We start from the raw sequence: 23,195 nt of genomic DNA, 5'->3' as shown, positions 1-23,195 counted from the left end.
TTTACCATCATGAATTGGGAAAGGGATTTGGTGCTTCTAAGCATCTAAAAGGTACAGGTCAGGGATACTATTTCAAAGCACCAGGACAAACCCACACAAGAATAATTATTCAGACCAAAATGTCAATAGCACCAAAGTTGAATATAACTGCTGTGAAGTATTTAGGACTTTTCATGACATGGGGTAAGCATTCAATAAGCAGTTTGCTGTCACTGAAGGGTTCAACTTTCTCCAAAATATACAGCAATATTTATTGAGCAGGGACTGGAGCAATAGCACAGTAGGTAGGGCATTTGCCTTGCATGCGGCCGAGCCGGGTTCAATTCCCAGCATCCCATATGGTCCCCTGAGCACCGCCAGGGGTAATTCCTGAGTGCAGAGCCAGGAGCAACCCCTGTGCATCGCCGGGTGTGACCCAAAAAGCAAAAAAAAAAACAAAACAATATTTATTGAGCAACCACTTTGTGGCAGGCATGTAAGAAATATTGCAGTGAGTAAAGCCTGTAGATCCAGTCCTAATGAAGGAGGGGGGTGGTCATCAGACATTCATCAAATGCTCACACACATGCTTGATGACATTTTGGTTTTTTTCAGAAACAGGAGCAAGAGGTGGGAAGGAACGCTATGGGAGTGTTTGGGAATTTGACCAAGAACAATAGTGAGGGAAGTGGCCTTAAAGCTGACATTTAAGAATAAGCAAAAGAAAACCAGGTAGAAGCAAATAGAGGAAGCCTATGATAAAGAGAATGGGTTTTGCAAAGACTTGCAAGACCCCACCTGAGCCCTTCCTCTTGCAAAGGAAATCTTGTCACTTGTCACTTGTCATCCCATTGATCTTCAATTTGCTCAAGCGGGTGCCAGTAACATCTCCATTCGTCCCTGTCACATGCTAATGTAGCCCAATGGTATCTGCTTGCTCCAGAAACACAAAGAGCCCCAAAACATTCATTCAGGGTCTTGATGAAGAAGTCTGACTATCTCATAGGTGGGTAGTCATTCGGTCTTTTGATGTCCTGTGGAATCCAGTCAATAACAGCTCTAGTCCAGCAGTCATCTCTGAATTGCATTATGTGTCTGGCCCATCTGATTTTTGACACCTTGGCAAACAAGACAGCATCCCTGATTCTTGATCGGTGATGGAGGTTGGAACTCTGGGTTCCTTCTCTCACTTGAGTGAAACGTGATACTCCAAGCATAGCTCTTTCCATTCCTCTTTGGAATACCCAAATAGCATTCTTGTCCTGTTTTCATAGGGCCCAGGTCTCTGAGGCATATGTTAATGCAGGAAGAACAGTGGAGTTGAAAAGATGTGCCCGGAGCCAGAGGTTCTTTGTCCTCTTAACAACTTTTTCGCCGCTCTTGAAGGTGTTCCATGCTGCTCTCTTCCTCCTGCATAGTTCTGGCGCCAAGTTGTTCCTCATGTTGAGTTCTTGACCCAGTTACACATAGCTGCTGCATTCGGAGATGTTCATTCCATTGAGAGCAAATGGAACGTCAGGGACTAGTTCATTTTTCATAAATATTGTTTTGGTGAGATTCAGCTGCAGTCCGACCTTTCCACACACATTCACATTTGTGCCGCTTGGCTTATGTTTGGTGTTATTAGAACAATGTCATTAGTGAAGCAGAAGTGGTGTAGTTGCTGACTGTCTATCTTCACTCCCATTCCTTCCCATTCCAGTCATCGCATGACGTTCTTGGCGGTGGCACTGAAGAGTTTTGGTGAAATGGTATCACCCTGTTGAACCCCTTTCTTTACGTCAATGATCACTTCCCTCTAGAATGGTGAGATCCTGGTGGTGAATCTGTAATACAGCTCATGGAGGATCTTGATGTACTGAGTTTGAATGCGCTGTTTGGCTAGGGCTTCGATGACCGCTTCAGTTTCAACAGAATCAAAGGCCTTCTTTAAATCGATGAACATTAGACACAGTGGCATCTTGAACTCTTATGAAACTTCAACGAGCTCGGTCACTGTGTGGATATGGTCAATTGTGCTGAATCCTTTTCGAAACCCGGCTTGCTTGCATGGTTGTCCTTCATCTAGTGTTCTGCCTATTCTATTCAGGATGACTCGAGTGAACAGCTTATAGATGACGGGTAATAGGCAGATTGGGCAATAGTTTCCGATGTCCTAGACGTCTCCCTTCTTGTATAACAGAACGTCCTGCTGGTTTTCCATTGGGATGGAACCTTGCATACGGACAGGTAGTGTGTGAAGAGCCGAGCCAGTGTATTGACGAATACTGATGGCAGATTTTTCAGGTATTCATGTCTGACCTTGAATGGGCTGGGTGCTGTACACATCTTTACTCATGAAATGGTGTGTCAGATTTCGGAAGGGAGGATGTTGGAAACAACATATCCATCCTGTGGAATTTGGTATGTGGGCAGGTGGATGTGTCTGTTGAAGAGATCCAAGTATAAGTTGTGAATAACCCTCTCCATTGCCATTCTAAAAGATGTGATAGATCCATCAGGACGTCGGAGGGCAATCATCTTGGTCTTGTAGTTAGTGAAGGACAGGTGAGCGTTGTGAATACTTTTCCCGGCTTCTGCCACATCGACCAACACTGCTGCTCTTCTCTCTTTGAGGTCTTCCTTTATCGCTTCTCTGCACAGCTTTGTGAGCTTGGACATTAGCTTGTGGTTGCCTGAGGCTCGTGTCAAACCACATTGGTGAATGAGCTCGGGAGTTTCCGAAGACAGGAGTCTGTTTGTGGCTTTCCCACTCTCGGCATTCTTCGTGCAGTCATGGAGGTGCTGAACCAGTCAGTTGTACTCCTCGTCGATGTTGTCAACAGCATCTTCCCACGTTGCCACAATAGTACCAAAGATCTCCCAGTTGGTGGTCATTCTGGTAGTTCTCTTCTTAACCTAAACTTAAACTTTGCAGACCTTTCTCCCCACTCTGTGAAGTAGAATTTTACCAGAAGGAGACGGTGGTCAAATCCCCTTTGCAATTTTGGGACAACAGTGACATCGGTCAGGCAAAACCTTCGATTGAATATGATGTGGTCAATTTCATTGTGGAACTATCTACCAGGAGACTCCCATGTCCAACGTTTAGATTTGGCCTTCTGGAACTGTGAGTTACCATGGATGGTCTTGGTCAACATCATGAACTTAGACAGTCTCTCATCCTGTTCGTTCCATTCTAGGCCATGGGTCTCAATGTGGAGTTCTTCGGGTGATCTTCTTGGTCCTATCTTGGCATTAAAATCACCGACAATTATCTTGTAGAAGGTGTGGTTTCTTCTTCATAGTAGTTGGATGTTGATGTGTAGACAACAAAGATAGAAATTGCCAGCAGTGAGCCACATGTATTCAAGCATAATCGTCTGATTAGGGTTGTTAGGCATTTGAATGAATCAATGCTCATGGCCAAGTTAGTGTTGACAAGGACACCAAAGCCACTGACGCCTCTGTTTGTTGCATGTTCCAAGGAACAGTTCTTCTCCAGTGTCGAAAATGCTGTGATGTGATGATACCTTCTCGTTTCAGTCAGACCAATGATGTCGTACTTGATCTTCTGTGCTTTCACCATCAGGTCCTCAATGGATGCTTCCGATGCCAGTGTATGTGCATTGAAAGTACAGACAGTCATTTTAGTCTTTCTTCATTTTGGCAGTCTAGTTCGTCCCTGAGATTTTATCAGCCTCTCCTTGCTCATCCTTCTTAATGCTGCCATATTGGGGGCTCTTTCGGTGCCAGGCAAATGAGTTGTTGTTACTGTTTTTGACATATCAAATACACCACGGGTAGCTTGCCAGGCTCTGCCATGTGGGCAGAGTTCTCTCGGTAGCTTGCAGGGCTCTCTGAGAGGGATGGAGACTTTTAGGGCGGCCTCAATCGCCCTTACAGGTGTTCCCATGGTTCACACCATATTTGAACCCGAGCAAATATGGTGCAGAAATTATGGAAAATGTGTATTAAGTGTCTTATGGTGTGTTGCATGACCACAGCTGAGCCCTTCTTCTTGCAAAGGAAATCTATAATCGTGAATTGGTAATCCTGTGAAGAGGAGTCCTCAGTCATGTGGGAACAGCTGAAGGACTTTGCAGTTCTGTCATAGTAACTTGAAGGTTGTCCATGAACCTACTGGCACCATTTCTTAGCTCTATTCACATTCTCATGTCCTAGCCTTTTGATCTCTGGCTCAGTTCTGCCTCAAAGCATTTTATAGCTTTCAATCCTTACTGCCGAGCCTGTCCTAGAAAAGTTCAATCTATTCCCTGCATGCCAAGACCCAAGTCCTAGAGACTTAATAGAAAACTTCAATAAGTTCATGTATTGCAGAAAAGTGTGTCTCTTCTTTAATCTTCAATGTGACCAGTCACGAAAACAACACAAGAATTCCCTTTCAGAGCATTCCTGCTTATAAGCTGCAAACGTTTGTGATGACCAGAAACTCCATAATTGTGGGATAATGGGTCCACCTGAGGAAACTATTTTCCAACCACCATTACAGATATCATGTATGTCTCTGAGAAGGAGGTGAATATGAGAGCTCAGGACCATAACGTTGGATCAAATTTTTATGCAGACCTCCAATGGCTGACTTGTGGCATGAAATTTAAATGAAACTTCAGGCAAGGGATCATGTCTACATTTTATCACTGTGAAAATGTGACTGGCTTTTGGTTCCCTCGAAAAAACAGTTTTTCTCCATTGCTTGTTTACTTGAGGGAATGACATTGTTTCCCTTTGTGGTGGTCCACTAAACATTAGTAGGCTTTATGAACAAATGCATATGTTCATGTTCTCAAAGATTGATTCAACTTTTAAAGATATTTTGTTTTAAGAAAGTTTCTTAAGGTCTAAATTAGGTAATATGCATGGCAGATATCTAGTTGGAATCTACCATTATGTCACACTTGGAGTTCAGAATCATGATTTTATTGCCTGCTCCTCCCACACATGTACACAAGACCAGTAGCACTGTAGAACCTCCAAAAAATATTGTTCTGTAGCATTAGGAACGTTCTTCCTAACCAAGCAACCCTACCCTAATGGAAGAGATTATAATGATGAACTCTGGGGGAACCAGAAAGGCAGCTACGATGTCAATAGAGTGGTACAGAAGTCCTAGAAAAGTGTATTTTATTCATTCTGTAGAAAAAATTTCCCCTTGGGGAGCACAATCCAGATATACATTAAATAGAAATCTTATGTGTAAGAAGTCAGATCCCACCAATACCAAGGATCTCATGTCATGGTTTCCCCAAGGCCTTTCAAGGTTACCTGTGGATGGAAAAGGGCAGGCAGACAAGATTCCATGTGTGGGAAAAGAGGAGTGGGAGTAACTTAGCAGCAGACATCCTGGCTGTCACTGGGGGAGCTTCTAACTTGGAGCTAGTCAAGCCATAGAGTTATATTTTGTCAGTAGAGGCACCCCCTCCCAATAATCTTTTTAGCATCCCAATTCCTTCAAATACAATGTGGACCCCAAAGCCCTTATGTTGCCAGAGGACATGTGAATATCCCATCAGTTGCAAAGAAGCAATAGATCGGAATCCTCTAGATAGTTCGCTCAATCTTAGAATGATAAATGATCAATCATTGCATTCCTCCTAAATGAAATTAAGATGTTAAGATATATTGCTTGGGGCTTCTGCATGAGATTTTTGCAGTTGAATTTCCAACAGAAAATGTATGGCTTTGGAATTGCTGGGAAAGGGAGACATTCTGGATCTCTGTTAAAGGCAAAACATTTGACAGCAGAGAAGAATGCTACAGACATTAATTTTTTTCATATTTAAAAGTGATTAATCATCCCAAATACCATGAATCTGGAAGGCCAGAATGTAAACTCTTGGAGAAGATTGCATATGAGGCTTTTGAAGGAAGTGTGGGTGAGCTCCTGTTACAGACAAAAATCTCCTACTATAAAAACCTGTTTCAATGGTTAGAGAATTCTAGAATAATTCTAGGAATGCATAGAAATACTGACTTACTTTTTAATTAATGCAGTGACCAAAAAAAAAACAGAGAGAGGAGAAGACACTGTTTTCTTCTACTATGTACACCAGGAGATACGTTACTTTTAAAAGTCATTTTGCACAGTGTGCTCCTGTAAAGGAGTGTTTCAGAATCATGCCACCATTCCATCTACTCGCTGTGTGACTTGAGTGTAGAGTGTTGCCAATCTGTGGCTGTGTTAGACTGGCTAACAATAGAACCTCAGCAGGGGAGATAGCTCAAGTGGTAGAACACAAGTCTACTATGGGTAAGGCCCTGAGTTTAATCCCTGGCACCGCATTCTTCTCCCCTCTCCCCATTCCTTGCTGCCAGAGTGACCTGAACAACCTGTGAGCTCTGCCAGGCTCAAGCACTGCCAGAAGTTTCTCCAGTGTCCTCAAACTCTATCAGGTGTAACCTCTATTTTAAAAATAGCAACCTCCTTACAGTGTAACATCTCCCTTGCAGGCACTGGATGCCATAAAACAAGTGTCTGTGTACAGTCAATATTAATTGATCATTCTACTCCTTGATACTTACTGTGATTTTAATTTACCACATCTTCAGTTTAACTACTTACTAATTACAATGTCTGATGTGCTTACTAGATGTTCATTCAGAGCTAGTGATTGGGTTGTTCAGCCACTCTCCCCACCACTCTGAATAGTAACTGGGAGAAGCTTTAATGATTATGAAAGGCAGAGAGGGTGAGAGGAGAAAGAAAGGCAGGAGGAGGAAGAAAGGAAGGAAAGAAGGAAAGTAGGAAGTAAAGAACGAAGAAAGGAAGGATTGGTGGATTCTAGTACTTTTATGAACATAGAAAACAATATATACAAGTTGAATTTGCTGTCTCTTTTAAGATACTTTCATTTCTGTGGACCCAAACAAAGTAGTCTTTCCCTATTATTTTATTCACTGATGAGTACTAGTGTGCTCAGAGAGGCTGGAAATGCTATCTGTAGAAAGCTTTCCTCACTTAACCAGTTGCTTGTTTAAGTACATCTCCCTTTTCCCTTTATACCCACCAAGAAACTTAAACTTGCTCTTTCTCCAAAGCTATTTCCTTTTGTCACGGAAACTCCAATTTTGTAGTTGCTTAGAGAACACAAAACAAGTTTGATGCAAGTGAAAATTAAACACACAAGTTGATCAAATGCAAAAGTCCACCCAGCCCCTATCTGCCAGAAATAGTTTAAAAAGTGAATTTCAGATGGCTGACAGTGGTGACTGTTTACATCAGGGGGCTTGCCTGCCTTCACCCAGCCATCTTTGCCCATGTGCACCCGGCAAAGCATTTAGAAATTAAACAAAAACACATTGAACTTGCTGTGTTAGCTGTTGCCACATCAGAATGCTAATGGGTTTAGTGACCACAACCAACCCAGGCCAAAATGTGTCAATAACCAAAGGACCAACCTCCTTCTCTGTGCTTTGCCCAAGTTGTTACATGTTTAATTCTTTGCAGCTTACTTTTCCTGCTGTTTTGGCCTTTCCCTCACCAAGTCATAAAGAGTCTAACAGCCAGCCCAGCCACATAGAGCAAGATTACAGGGGTGCTGGCAAGAGGTCTGCATTCACAGGCACCTCGCTTTTTCTGTCTGATGACCTGATGGGATTAGGACTCCAGAAGGTGCATTTGGCTATTGTCTCTCTCTTTTCCTGAAGTCTGCTTTCGCTGTCACTACTCAAATTCACCCTGGACATGGCCCAACCGGAAGCAAATGCAAAAAGCCTCTTGATTCTTCACTCATCTGGAAAAGTGAAGGCTTCCTGCCTTAGTTCTTATACAAGAAGGCATGCAGGCTGCATGGCATCTGTCCTGGAACCTACTATCTGCATCTCCTCCAGACAGGCTTTAGCCCTCCCTGAGAAATGAAGTCAGTGCCCTCCATTTGGGGGGCGACTGAGTTTAGTCCTGAGTTGCAGGCCTGTGGTGGTGAAGAGGTTAAATTGCTCCCTTGGCTGGATCTGTGCTTTCCTGCCCACACTTGCTTCTGGCCTAAGGCAGTGCCTGCTGTTTGGGGAGGGGGGAAGGGTGGTCTCGCCTGGACCCAGGTGGCCGACAGGCAAACCATGTTATTAAGAAGTAGGGATCGCAAAACCTTGATCTTCAAAAGAGACCCCTAATTAGTCGCCAGCCCAAGAGTAAATGGCATTCCACCTCAGCAAGGCGGGAAGGGCGCCTTCAAATCCTGGGGACTAATTGCCATTATTGGCTCTAGGAAGATCCTGTTGTAAACACTTGTCATTGGAGCCACTTCTGGTCGGCAAACTTGAGATATCAAATTGTTCCTTCATGTTTCAAATTCTTCACAATGCCTTGGCAGCTACTTTTTTCTACACGAGGTATACCCCTTCTGCACAGGACAGCAAGGGAACTCGCTGTCTAACTGAGCTCCTGTGCACTGTGGCAAAGCGCTTCCTAAAACTGAACTCTTGTCAGGAAGGGATTTGAAAAATGCTTCACTGTATTCCCATTTGAACATGAAAATTCCATTCTATATTTGAAAATGCTACCTTGAAGATAAACTTTAATTGCAGGCCAGGGGATGTATCTTGAAGCTAATGGAGCTTAAGTACTGCCCCCATGACTCTGCAGGCCTTTTTGGAGGGTCTGGGAGGGACCCTAAGGACATGTTCCTGTGGCCATATGCATTAGTTAAGTTTGACTGGTCGACCATTTGTGCAGTCTGCAACTAAAAGAGAGCCCGCCAAATGGTATTAAAATCAAGATGTGCTCTGTAGTAATTGAGTATGTTTCTTACCTTTTTATAGCATGCATTCTGCGTCTGGAGATAAGGGTTTTTTTTTCTCTCTCTCTGATCTTAAAGTTCCTGCTGTTTGGTCCTGTTTTGGCATTTGTGACAGGAAGGGCAAATTTCTCCAGACCATAGGTAGGATGTTAGCAGGATGCTAGGTTTTGTTGACGCTTACTCTAAAATAGGAAGGATGCTTCTGAGCTTGAAATCCAGAGAACTCAGACCCATCCCCTTTTGAGGACAGCCTAGAAAATACCGACTTAGATGGCAAAAGTAACCAACTTAAAGAGAGATTTGGGAATCATAGGTTGGATGTGTAGTTCTCTGAACCTTTGGCATTCTATCACCTGGACACTTTTGTGGCAATAAATATGTCAGAGTAAGAACAAGAGGGGAAAAAAGAGCAGTGAATGATTTCTGTAAAGTGATGACCTTTCTCTTCCATTTAGATTGGCTTGTAGCAAACATCTAGTATGGAAGAGTGACGTCTTATCCCACACAACTAACCACAACAAGCTGTGTCTGATGGTGTCACGCAGCCCCTTTCTTGCTACGCTCAGAACAGTTTTTTCGGGGAAGAAATGAGCCATCATTACTCAGCAATAATTCCTTTGTGTGATCAGCTCAGGGTAGGATGCGGAGGTGCAGTTCTGTACATAAGGCTTAGGCTATTTGCTCTTTGTCTGTACATGGTTTTTTTCTCTCCAGGTAACCTAATAACCTCAGGCAATATGAGGATACAGAAGTTTGAGCCCTTCCTGAGTAGGGTTCTCCAAGAAGGCTTGTGCATACCCCATCTTTCTCCCCACGCTGGCCCCCCGTTGAGTGTTCTGTGAGGTGAATGAACCCTCATCTTCCCTGCGAAGACTTCCAAAGCATTGTTTTCTCCTCTGTGTTTTGCTGATTTGAGATGTTAGTAATGGTATGCCAAACTTTCGGTTATTTTAACTAGTTCAGAAAAGAAAGACTAACATCAATTTTGACAACAAACAAAACCAGTTTTTGTTCTATCAGTTATGTTTAAAAGATTACAATTTCAAACTAAACACAATGTGCGGTTATTCTGTGAGCGATTTATAGAGCCACCAGGGCGCCACAGCTACACACTGCATACATCATTGTATTTTTAAAATGTACTTAATGAACATTTTTTTCTTTTCTAGTAACTACTTCATTGCTTTAAATGAATGCATTCCAATAGAATTTGTAACAAATGACCACTTTGTGTTTGCATTAATGCCAAACACGTTTAACAAATTTTTAACAAGGAACCCTGGCAAAATGCCAAACTCCTAGAGGGACACTGAAGGAATGCTATAAATTTCAACTAGATTTTACCTTTTAACTGAGCTCAGCAAGTGTCTTAGGTGTCTTACTATCTATAGATTGTGGCATTTCTACTTTGTGTCAGAGAAGTGGTACATTTTCATTATTTTTGCAACTTGGGCTATGTCCATTTCCCCAGGATTTTAAATCAGTGCAGCCCTGACTGAAATAAGTTGATAACATCATAGGAATGATTATTTATCTATGCAGAATTGTTCATATCTTATAGTTTTATTGACACAAGGTTGCATATGAATGTATACCATATCACTAGATTGAAAATAGCACAGTCAGCCAGTTACATGTAGCAGCAAATTAAACCAACGGCTGTCAATTGGATAATGCGGTAATATTTAGAGACTTTTTTAATGTCATGATGAGGAAAAGAGGTAATGCTACTGGATTCTAATGGTAACCAGTCAGGAATTCTACTGTGCATCTTATAATGAAACCCCCCTATAACCTAAGGATCCCCAATGGTGGCAATACACTTCCTCAACCTATGGATCCCAAATAGTACAAAATTGAGAAATCCTGGAGAACAGTAGCAGGAGCCTTTCTTTGGCTTATGGGCAGTCTTTCAGGCATATTCTTTTTAAAAAGGTGTTATTTAGTTATTTATTTATTTATTTATTTTACAAAAAGCAACTGAGAGTACATTTCTCATCAACTAATTTAAAAATTATGGGATAGTAAGTACTAATGCTAGTGACAGGTTTCTGAATTTTTATTTCTTCTGTCATTTGCCCTTGAAAAATATAGGGAAAAGCCAGCCCATAAAAGTCAGCCTCCACTGTGAGCTGCTGGGGTGGCTGGTGGCCCAAGTGTGGGATTTTGTGTAAGGCCAGTTCATGCAGGCCAGGTGTTACCCCCAGTGAAGGTTCCTGCTTTTCTCAGACAGTGGGAATGGGCTCCAAGTAGTGCTGGGAGAAGGTCTGGCTTAGTCAGTAAACACTTGTACTTGAACATCATTGTTATTATAATAATGTATATAAGACAAACCTGGGCTCTCCTGTGTTATCAAAAAGTGTGAGTGTGTGTGTGTGTGTGTGTGTGTGTGTGTGTGTGTGTTGCTGGGAACAGAACCCAGAGCAACATGGGCAAGACAGGCACTCTATTTAGAACCGGGAAGGAGACACTGAACCTCCTCCCCAGCTCTAAATAAGAAGGAAATGTATTTTGAGTTTTAGAAAATATTTTTAAGGGAAAATATGTAATCAGTGGCACCAGCATTATTGAGAGATCATAAAAATTGGGAATGTAGAAGGCAAAAGGACCGAGGTCTAGGAAATTCTGGCCTCATGTTAAAAAGAATGTGCAGATGCTGTCGGTTCACACCAGACCCTAGTTAAGTGGGCATTTGACCCAAAGTATTCAGTTCCCTTATGCTCAGTGTTCAGGGATAAATATTACATACCACACACTGTCAAGTTAGTTCAAGATTTCACAAAAAAGCAGAATATGTGTACAAATAGCTTATCTCAGGGAATAGTTCTGAACCCTAGAATTTTACCTTTACACCACTCCCCTATACACACACACACACACACACACACACACACACCAGAGCAGGAGATGCTGCCATTTTGATGCACATCTTTAAATGTCTGATGGCATTCATTTAAAGGACTGAAGGGGAATTTAATTAACTCCAGCATAGAAATGGAAAACAAAATCTCCAGGGTCTAAGTTGTCCCCACCAGGAGGCAAGTCCATCATCCCTAACAGGAGTTTGCCATTCGGAGCTGAGTGAGGATTTGCTGATCTCTCTCTCTCTCTCTCTCTCTCTCTCTCTCTCTCTCTGACATGTGCACACACACACACACATGCACACACACTTCCCCCCAGCCCTTTGGGCTCTGAAGTGTTACATTTTATTGCCCTGTGGAGCTGTAGGAGGCCCCCCGTCAAGGTAGAACTAGTTGCTCTCCACTCATATTTTTGAATTATGACTTCAAGGTGGTTGCTCCTATCAGGAAAATTAAATGATTTAACATAATTTGTTGCCACTTTGATCACAACAATAATAAATAAATCTTCATGAAGAAAACGGGAAACCCATTTCTTCCCGTTTTAAAAGATGTTAAGTAATAACACAGATGTAGTTATAGAATTTTGTTGGGTGAGGGGAAGGGACTGCAGAAATGACTCTATTGGGCTTTCTTGAGAGCAGAGTCTCTTTCAGGAGCTGTTCTGCGGTACCAAAGTTCCCAGAATGAGCAGTGCTTCTCTTTGGACCATTATTAATTAGCTTATCAGGGGCTCGCTTTTATGTGGGCACCCTATGCAGTGTTGGAGGCATCCAAACCATGGTGAATGGGAGTCTGTTTTTGTACCTGGGGGTATACTGCACACATTTGGAAAGCACATGGAGCATAATGGACATTAACCCAGATGTCAAAAATAGCCTGCGTTTTACTACTGTTATTAAACAGTTTCCCCTTTAACCCCTCCATGTTTACCAAAGCCTCCTTTACCCCAGTCTGTTCTGCAAATCACTACTGAAAGGGCAGAAGAAGAAAGCCCTCATCGGGCAGGTGTCTTTATTCCAAAGAAAAACAGTCTGCAGGAATATTTGCGAGACACTGCATGTTTCAAGCTGGCTCTCCTGGGGGCGCTAGTCCTGGGTTGGAATCTTCCTCTGTGTGTGGGGCGGATGGGTGGGTGCTCCTCCTGCCCCTCCCCAGCCCTATAGAACCCTCCTCCTGCATGCCCACATTTCCCTCAAGAGAACCAAGCTCCTTTGCACCGAGAGCACTTACACATTCTTGGGTTTAAGAAAATTGAAAAAGGCAGACAGCAACAGGACTTTTAAAGAGCCTTTAACAATGCCACCAGATGTCATTATTCGCTATCTTCTGGTATTGGGACTTACCTGAGTTTGTTATAAATAAATGGTTGCACAGAATTGCACTATGCAGATAAAATTGTCACCTAGTTTCTTTACTACAAAATCTGTGGATGTGGATGTGGTTTAATAATTTTTAAATGTTTGCACCAGTTATGGGAAGGATAGTAGAGTGGGTAAGGTTCTCACCTTGCATGCAGCTGACCTGGCTTCAATCCCCAGCACCACATATGGCCCCCGAGCACTATTAGGAGTGATCCTTGAGCACAGAACCAGGAGTAAGCTCTGAGTAACACCAGGTGTGACCCAAAAATGAAAAAGAGTTTGCATCAGACTCCTAGATGTTGTATAGTTAATAAACGTATAGATGTTAGTCAACAAATCTTTTATTTAGTGCTGATCCCAAGCAGTACCCAGGGGCAATGACACTGTGCCAACTGGGCCTGAGTGTTCAATGCCAGGGCTGATGATGTGGTGCTAGTCTGGCCTAAATGGATGCTACCCTAGTGGTGCATGAGTGTGGATGTTGAGGTGCTGATACTGACTCTTGAATTATTGTCCTGATCTCAAGTAGTCAATCGTTCATAAGCATCTTTCTCATAGCTTCTTATTCTCTTCTAAATGCTTTAAAATTCTTACTCCTTTCTTTATATGTGTACCTATGTATTGTCTTGTCTTTCTCCCCCAAAAAAATGCAGGTTCCTTGAGAATATAAGTTTCCTTTATCTTCTTTACCTCGTACTAACCACACTTTCTGACACAAAGGAAGGACACTAATTTTCTATTGCTGCCTAACAATAGGCCTGGACTGGAGTGATAGCACAGCGGGTAGGGCATTTGCCTTGCACGTGGCCAACCGAGATTCGATTCCTCCATCCATCTTGGAGAGTCTGGCAAGCTACCGAGAGTATCCTGTCTGCACAGCAGAGCCTGGCAAGCTACCCGTGGTATATTCTATATGCCAAAAACAGCAACAAGTCTCACAATGGAGACATTACTGGTGCCCACTCGAGCAAATCAATGAACAATGGGACAACAGTACTACAGTGCTCAGTGCTGCAGTGCCTAACAAATGCCACATATGTAATGGATTAAGACAATACCCATTTATTATATCACTATAGCAAAAGCCAGAAGACCAGTCCATTGACACTGGATTCTCTCATTGGGGTCTCAGAAGATCAAAACCAAGGTTCTGGCCAGTCTGAACTTTAAGCTGAGACTCTGGGATCTAGCCTACATCCGAGACCATTTCAGTTGTTGATGGAATTAGTTTCTAAGTGTTAAACTGTAGTTCCTGTTGATTTCCTGGTGGTCAGTGGATCTGCTCTCAGACACTACAGATCATTCTCAGTCTTTAACCTGTGGCTCCCCCCATCTCAGCAAATAAGCTGCTATTTCCAGTTTTCCCAATGCTTTCTTCTGCTGATCGGGAGAATTCTCTGTGATTCAAAGGCTCACCTGATTGAATTAGGCCCACTGAAATAATCTTTCATTTGATTAAAATCAATTGTTTAGCACCCTTAATTGCACTTCAAATTAACATAGTTCATAGTCCTAGTACCAGGGTTTAGAACATGAAATCTTGGAGAAGGAGATCAACCTAGGATTCTGTCCACTATAGATTTGGAGCTATGATACTTGTGGAGGTTTTGGAGCAAAAAGAGTGAATATGTTTGGTCCCCAAACTGCTCAAGGCACAAGGGATCTTATAAGTGAGCGATACTGTCTGCCTCAAACCCTCAGAGAATTTATAGCCTAGACCAGGCTGCTCAATAGAAATATAAAGCAAGCTACAGGTGAGCTTTTAGTTTCCTAGAAGTGACTTTTTAAAGAGGGTAATTAGAAATTTAAAATGTATTTGATCCAATATATCCCAAATAACATTGTGTCATGAATATAGAAAATTATCATTTTATTAAGGTTTATTTACATAGTAGTCTTGAAAAAACAAAGTGAATATCTTCCCTACCATCTATTTCTATTTGTACTGGCCATATTTCAAGTGCATGGTAATCTCTTGTGGACAGTGGCTATGATATGAAAGGAAAAATCTAGAAGTCACCAGAAGGGGATAGTGTGGGGTGTGGGAGACTTCCTATGCTACATCCAACACTCTGGAGGGTCAGGAAGACTTCCAGGAAAGAAGTGACTACTAAAGTGAATAAATAGGAATCCACAGGTCAATGGTTGGTATAAATCCATGTCAGAAAGATAAATTTGTATAATGAAGGGGAAAAATGAGGAAGGACTCCAGAAGTGGTTCAGCATTGCTGGAAGAGGAGGAATGTAGCTAGAGTCAGGGAGCCAGGAGGGGACTTGCCACACACACACACACACACACACACACACACACACACACACACACACACACCCTCCATCCAGAGAGCAGTGGGGATATCAATGAAGGTTGACAAAAGAGAACTCAAGATAAAGCAGATGTCATTATTGAAATGACCCCACTGGCTGTTCAGTGATAATAGAACTGCGTGTTGTTTCTTAACCTGTGGGTGCATGGGGTTGGTTCAGATTGGGCCTGTGTGTATTGGGAGGGAGATAAAGTGGGGGGAAGGGTGCGGGGCTGGCTAGATATTGTCTCACAAACAGTAGCTTCCCAAGTTGTCTTATTGCTGCAAGCCAAGAATTCTGTTATTACTAGCATCATTGTCATCACCATCATTTACTCCTTTTTGCTTCCCTTTGTTGATGCTGTTGTAACGAACTCCTGTATTTTTCACATTTGGTTGTGGTACTTGTACAAATACTCCCTGGGGGGTTGCACTCTTGTTGTGGTGCTCACACACACTCATTGCAATGTGCCAGAGATCACATACTTTGTTGTGGCATGTGGGATCTTAAGCAGCACTACCTCCAGGATTGCTCACAACATATATAAGGCAGTGTCAGGGATTATACTCAAGGCCTCATGCTTATAAGGCAGGCACCTTTGCCACTGAGACACCCCTGTTTTTCCCCAGCCCTAATTCTCCCAGGATTCTTAAAAAATATATTTTTTTAAAGCAGGTGCTGCCACACAAACACACCCCCCACACCCTCCAACAAGATTTTTGCATTTCCAACTATTGATAAGGGCATTTAAATGCAAGTTAAGAATGCAAGATGATGCAGGTGTCATTATTGAAATGGTCCCAAACAGCAGCAGGTTTGCTGGTGAATGGGTTGTTTGCTTGAAGGGGTGGCACCACTTTTTGAGAATTCTCTATTCAGCATAACCTCACACAAAAGCAGTGCACTGTAGTTCCAACACACTGCATTCTTCTTTGTGGCCTGTTACCCAGCTGGAAATCTTTCTCTCAACTGAATAAATGATTGTTCTTTGCTACTTTATCTTGGAAAAACATCAAGGACATTGGACATTTGCTGTAATTATTTTTCACCCGTTTCCCCATCTGTAAAATATGACTGGTGCATTTTAGTAGTACTTCAGATTTCTCTTTACCTTTTAATCATGCTGCCTTTTTAAAAAATATATTGGTCAGCCTTTTAAAAGGATGATTAAGAAATGTTTAATGCACAAAAGAATTAGAGCTATGCACAGCTCATGAAGCAGAAAGCGTGCTCTGACTTACAATATTCATACACAGTTTGCACAGATTTTATGTGCCAGAATGAGTAATATGATCTGCTCTAGGAACTCCCTAGCTTTCTGGCTCTGCAAAAGTCATTTTTTTCTTCTTGCCCTGATTCAAGTTTCTTAACAAGGAGGGTTACACCAAACTCCTCAGCATATGAATTAGCAGAGTACATCCAAGCTACATATTTCATTTGCACTTTTTAGATGATGGCTTGCAATAATTACTGACCTGTGTAGACACTGGTGTGTTCATTAGTCAGTGTGACTTGAGAGATGCTGTGTATCCATCACCAAAAAGGATAGCTCAGGTTACACATAAAAAGAGTGACACACATGTATGAGTGCGTGTACTTGATCTTTCCCATCCTGACCCTATTCCCCAGAGAGCTGCACTACTGCTATGTGTCCGGAATGCCCCTGAATACTTGTAGGTTCGAATGATGAGGATACTGGCACACCAGGTTGAATACCGCTGAAGGTCATCAGGGGAGGCATCTGTGTGGGATAGGCCTCTCTTACCCATTGACTGTTTCTTCTCTGGTTGCAGTTGTGTTCCACATGCAAGACACTAATTGTGAGAAGACTTATGAGAACTTTTGATAACTGCTCCCCAAGTTATGAGATGTGTAAATGGCTTGTACATTTATATTTGGCCTTAAACATACCCACAAGCATCTAATGTGGAGATAAAATCAATTTTGACTCATTCTACACTTAGGGGATGATCAATATTCTTTTAAAAATTATTTCTATGGTGATAAAATATATACAACATAATTTGCCATTTTAACCATGCAAAGGTACAAAATCGGTGGTATTAAGTACAGTCACAGAATTGAGCAACCAGTGTCACTAGCCAGTGGCATAGCTTTTTCACTTCCACACAGAGAAATTCTGTATTCGTTAACAACACAGTCCCCTGCCCTTCTTGAGATCCTGGTAATCGTTAATCTATTTTCAACTTCCATGAATTTACATCTTCTAGGCGTTATATATAACAGAAGTATTTGTACTTCTGTTAAGATATGTCTGACATATGTTAATATGACTTTGAAGGTTCATTCAAGTTATAGCATGATTCAGAGCTCCATTTTTTGGTAAGATTTAATAATAGTATAATAACTTGTTAATCCATTCATCTGTGATTTTTTTCATTTTGACTATTGTAAGTAATGCATCTATCAACATTTATGTACAAGTAGTTATCTGAGGTCCTGTTTTTCACTGTCTGGGTATATATCTGTTCATGGAGTTGCCGGATCATGTATTGTTTTTAAATTGTTTCTTCTACATGGTTTTAAGTTTTCTAGTGTCTTGACCATCTGAAACTCTCCAATATCGATAAAGTTGTTAAAAGCGATTGGAAAAAATAGTCTTTGAAAAGGTGTGAAAAGAAAAATGTGTGATACCGATATAATCATTGTAACATTTTGGTTGATTTACTTTCTATTTCTTTTTGCATTTAAATATCTTCTGTACCTGTATGTGGCAAATTTTGAAAGAGGCCTCTTCTTAGGTGTTTTAAAGATATCATTCCACTTTGTATTCACTTTTTTTCTTCTCTGCTTCTTTCTCACCATCACTTACCTCAATCCCAACCACCCTTAGCCAGAAGAACAGTGAAGGGGCCACCTGGGTGGGGGTGGGGAGAAGTGGAGCAACTGCCAAGATTATCTCAGACATCAGTACCAATTTCTTTCCCTGATAAATCATGTGCTTTCTTGTTACAGCTATCAGAAGGGCTGAATAAAGAGAAAATGCAGCTCTGCAGCAATATTCTGATAATCTATTGCAGTGCGGCTCACATCACTGTCCATCACCACATGGAATGGCTCATCAGGACTGAAGAGGAGTTTTCACTTTCATTACTGAGCATGTTTCGTTTCGACTTGATATTTCCTTCATCACCTCATCTCGTTTCTCATGGATTCAGATATATGGAAAGGAAGAATGTGGAGGAGGAGAAAAATGGCAGCTCCTCTATTGTTGGTATTTGCTTATTCAATATGTGACCATCTCTTCTGAATGTCATTAGTTGATTACATTTTAATTATTTCACTTAAACTTCATTGGATAACTTTAAACTCCATGGAATTTTAACTGTGGATTTAGCTTTGGTTAGACAACTAGCTTTATCTGCAGTTTTTTCTGCTGGTTCAGTCTAAATGGTCATTCCTAATGCATTAAATTATCAAAAAAGTATAAATTCTCTGTGAGTGAGTGGTGTTGGCAGTGTTTGTATACCAAGATGCATGGAGTGTTTGACAAGGAAACCAAAACACCAAAAATGGCGAGCCTTTACCCTCCTCTGTTTCTTTAATCTGATGTTCAAAGAAGCACGTCTTGATGGTGTAACCAGTAGTTACCTCTGGGCCAGGTTGGAAATGAAATCAATTTTTTAAACCACTAATACTTGCCAAGAAATCGCCTTATGAGAACATGGTGTGTGTCTCTGACAATGCATGGCACATCTAAATTGATCACTCATAATTTTATCTAACCTGTCTATGTATTGGAGAGTGGCAAAAGCCTGAGGCACCAGCATAGTTATATTCTGTGTGTTTCATACATCCCACAGCAAGGATGTGGCCAAGCCTCAGACTCTTCCCATTCCCATACGTGCAGGTCTCCATGAAGAAGCTGGGACTCATTTTCATTTCAAGATCCAAATGCTGTACAAATAGTGTAAGCTTAGGGCTTCTGTAAATGATGGTTCATTTTTTTTAAAGTCTCTAACATGGATTCCAAAACATTTTCTGCATTAAACATGAAAACATTGATGAATGGGGAATAATCACGAAGCTGTGTATCTGTATATAGCTCTACACAACAAATTTGTGAGTATAGAGTCATTATTTAAAGCACATGCCAGGGAAAGAGACCAAATTTTGAGGTCTTTTATATTCAGTGACATGGTACTAAGGAGAATTAAACTCCTACTATTTCCTCTGAAGATAAAACAAATAAACTCAAGTTGTTATAACTTCATAAAACTCATGATCAAGTCTGCAAACATGTGCAATTCTAGTATTGATCCATTTTCTTGTCAAAGGAAGAAACCCTTCCACGTGTATGCAATTAGGAGATGAAAATTTGCATTTTAAAGGACAAGTGAATTTAAGCATGAGTGGCCTTAATAAATATAGTTGTCTTTCTTTGCTGCTGTGGAAAGGATTCTAAGCATATGTTCCCAAAGTCTTGCATTGAATTTAGTCATTATTATTACTTTTTAAGATGTTGGTGCAATGAAATCTGAACCTCTCTCATGAGCCATAGAGATATTAAAAAGACAGACATCCTATTTGTTGGGGAAGATAAAACTGACTCTGATTGGCAATGTTTATTATTGGTACATTCAGAATAATGTATTAAAGCATAATTCTTGCTTTTGGCTTTGTCCTTGTTGTCAGTAAGTATAGCAGACTATGTAAAGTTTACTTGTTGCATAAACAATCCAAATACATTCTTATTTTTAAAAGTTGTCTTTTAACTATCAATGTAATAAAGGTCTTGATTGGAAGACATGAGCAAAGTTATTTGTAAGCATATTTAGCACATTTGACTTAATATCACAAACAAATAAATAACCCAGGCCACAAACTCATCCCCTTGAACATTCTGGGTGTCCTCAAAGAGGTGGTCCTCAATGCCTCCTACACCAGGTCCTAACCTGACTCTGCAACTCTGAATACTTGAAGTAAAAAGTAGGAAATCCACTAGGGAGGGAATGTAGAGTCCTCAAAACAGAAAAAGCAACCAATCATGTATAGATAGGTATTTATAAGTATGTGCCAATTTTGTTACAGCTATTAGTTGGGGGGGAATCTTTCCCCAATTTTGTTGGTTTAAACTATTATTAATTTTACCTTTATGGGGACATATTCTTTAGTTCCTTTAAAAACAAATTCTGCCTCCTGTCTTTCCCATTTTTTTGTAAAAAAGGAAAAAATGATGTTGGGTATGATCCCAACACCATTTCTCTGATGTTGGGGTATGATCCCCTGAATCCCTTTTAACATATTAAAATAGTCTCTGGGTTTACAACAAACACTGTGATGTTGGGAAGATATTTCCTCTGCGCAAATGTTAGCAGGTTCCCCTCGAATCAGAAAGAAATTGAAGATAAAAAGTTGAGGCTAACATTTAAGAGAAGTTGGTCTTCTTGCTTTGTGCAAAAGCAGGCTGTACTTTATACACCATTTTATTTGTATGTATAGTCTCGATTTTGTATTTAATGATTTTTGTGTATTCAGTGTGCACGTTAACAGCGTGTCAACTTTCTCTTGGAAGTGGGTTTCACTTTACTTTTTAAACAGTGTTTATGATGCGACCTCAAATGTGTTGACATAAGCTCTATCTGAGATGTTTTTGTGTAGAGTGGCATTTGAATTCTGCCAGGGGTCAGTGTATCTAATTCCCCAAGACCCTAGTTTGATAGTGCTTCTTGTAATATTTCTTTCAGTGAGTGGCATGTGGGTTGTGATATTGACCGTGTGATTATGGACTTCGATATGAAAAAAATTTTCAATTAAGGAACCCTCAGAAACTACTAGTGGGCATGTATTAGCCAGTCATTGTAACCTTGTGTCTAGTAGAAGTACAATGTACAAGGTATGTACAGTTCATAAATTTGTTCTCATGTGTATGAGAAGTACTTTGTGCTGATCGCCTTATTTATATTCATCAAATAAACTTTGTTTCTTTCTGATGTGAGTTCATTCCATCTCTAATAAATGCTCCAATTGTGGTGGTTTCTAATCCTTTCTGCATCATGAGTCCCTATTTGAAGAATCTATGAACTTGAAGAAAAAAGGGGAAAGGAGGAGATTTTGTTCCTGTTTACCTGGAACAGGAAAGGGATAAATTGACATCTATCATAGTGGATCTAGGGTTCATGGTAACAAATTTTCTTATAATTTGTATCTTTTTCTTTCTTCCCTTGTTTTTTTCTTTTTGGGTCACACCTGGCGATGCACAGGGGTTACTCCTGGCTCTGCCCTCAGGAATCACCCCTGGCGGTGCTCAGGGGACTATATGGGATGCTTGAAATCGAACCTGGGTCGGCCACATGCAAGGCAAACACCCTCCCTGCTGTGCTATTGCTTCAGCCTCCTCATTTTTTCTTTTTTGTGATCCTGCTCTCTCAGTATTTTACTCTTTCTCTCTCCCTCATTTCCTCTTCACCTCCCTTCCTTCTGCTGTGCTTCCTTTGCCCTTTTTTTTTCTTTGACTTTAGTCCCTGTCAGGTTCTTTCCACTTGGTAACAAAGATGTCTCCCCCAAAAATTGCATATTCCAGAAATTTAAAGAATACCAAAAATTCATATCTGCCCCTAACAGGACTGCAATTTACCTTTCTTGGATCATGTAATCAGCTGCCTTTTTTCAAAGGGTTTGGGAGGGTGAAGGATAAAGGACAGCCTTATGGGATGGGGGGCAGGCAGTTTTCCAATGGAAAAAGTAGACACCATTCTAAGGGATGATAAACCTGGAAAGGCAGAAATAATCACTTGCCCAAGAAGTACTTACATGTATACACACATAAAATTATCCAGAAACACACACAAATGCACACACACACACACACATTTGTGTTCTCTCCCATCTTCATAGCTGCCTGTGGATCATGGCAGAGAATGAACTCCTGGCTATTTTATCTGTTTGAATTACATTCCAGGAAATGAATTGAATTGCCAGTTGTTACTATTATTAGGTTCAAAGATTAATTGATTATCAGATCTAGAAAGTAAGTTAGACATCATGTAATCCAATATCCTTATTTTACAGAAGGAGAAAACTAAGATCCTGTTAGAAGTGACTAATCCAAGAATACATGGAAATTTTATTTCAATTCAAAACTGTCCCCAGGGGTCCTGAAACAAGAATATGAGACCCTGAAGTCTCACAGAAGAAAATTGGGAGAAAAACTCTCTCAGTTGGCCCTTAAAAACACAGAGAAAATACCATCTCGTTCTTTACTTACCATTTCATTCTGTGCTTTATGGACTTAAAACCACTAGATATGAAGTTCTTTCATAGTCACATTTTCAGGCAACCTTCAAAGTTGCTTGCCCTTTGCATTATGTTGCCTTTTGTGGGGGGCAGGGCCAGGGGTGAATGGGAGGAGATATTATAAATTGAACCAGGATTTCTAACCTCATAGAACTTCCAGAAGCTGTAGATTTGCATTCAGATCAGGTTCTATAAACCCAGCTACTCAGCTCAAATCTTGCTTCTTTGCCCACAAATCTGCCCTTTGGGAAAAAGTACCAGCTTTCACCCTTCTAGATTCAACTTCCAGTTCATACAGATTTAGAGTTCCACTGAAGCACATAGATGCCATTTCAGTACATGTGCCAAATTGACCTTTAAAATTGATGCAGTTTTTAGAACCTGAAAACTGCTATTACTGGGGCTGGAGTGATAGCACAGTAGGTAGGGCATTTGCCTTGCATGCAGCTGACCTGGGTTCAATTCCCAGATTGAACCCGGGTTCAAATCCCATATGGTCCCCCAGCTGATTTGGTGCAAGTGTTGTGCTTACCTGTACTAGTCCACATACTTCTAGACTAATTTATCCTCAAGGTAAATAAGAGGAAGTTACTATTATTAAACTCACTTTGCAAACAAGGTAAAGGCAACTAAAAAAAAAAAAAGAAAACTAACATATTACAGCCAGAATCCCAGAGATGGAATGTAACCAGTCT

The 23,195-nt window shown here is 41.0% G+C and overlaps 1 protein-coding gene across 6 annotated transcripts in view; it reads left to right on the top strand.

The window, feature by feature from the left end:
• ERC2 (ELKS/RAB6-interacting/CAST family member 2) overlaps nucleotides 1-21,202 on the top strand; it is a 1,118,394-nt gene extending 1,097,192 nt beyond the window's left edge. For all 6 annotated transcript variants that reach the window (XR_008629737.1, XR_008629734.1, XR_008629735.1 and 3 more), the window contains one exon: nucleotides 18,220-21,202. The gene's annotated coding sequence lies outside the window, so the exon portion shown is untranslated. The remainder of the gene's footprint in view (nucleotides 1-18,219) is intronic.
• Nucleotides 21,203-23,195: the final 1,993 nt, after the last annotated feature.

Source organism: Sorex araneus, chromosome 4, assembly GCF_027595985.1.
Source record: "Sorex araneus isolate mSorAra2 chromosome 4, mSorAra2.pri, whole genome shotgun sequence".
Classification (NCBI taxonomy): domain Eukaryota; kingdom Metazoa; phylum Chordata; class Mammalia; order Eulipotyphla; family Soricidae; genus Sorex; species Sorex araneus.
Note: the sequence above shows the minus strand (reverse complement) of the source record. Positions and strands in the feature narration are given on the sequence as shown.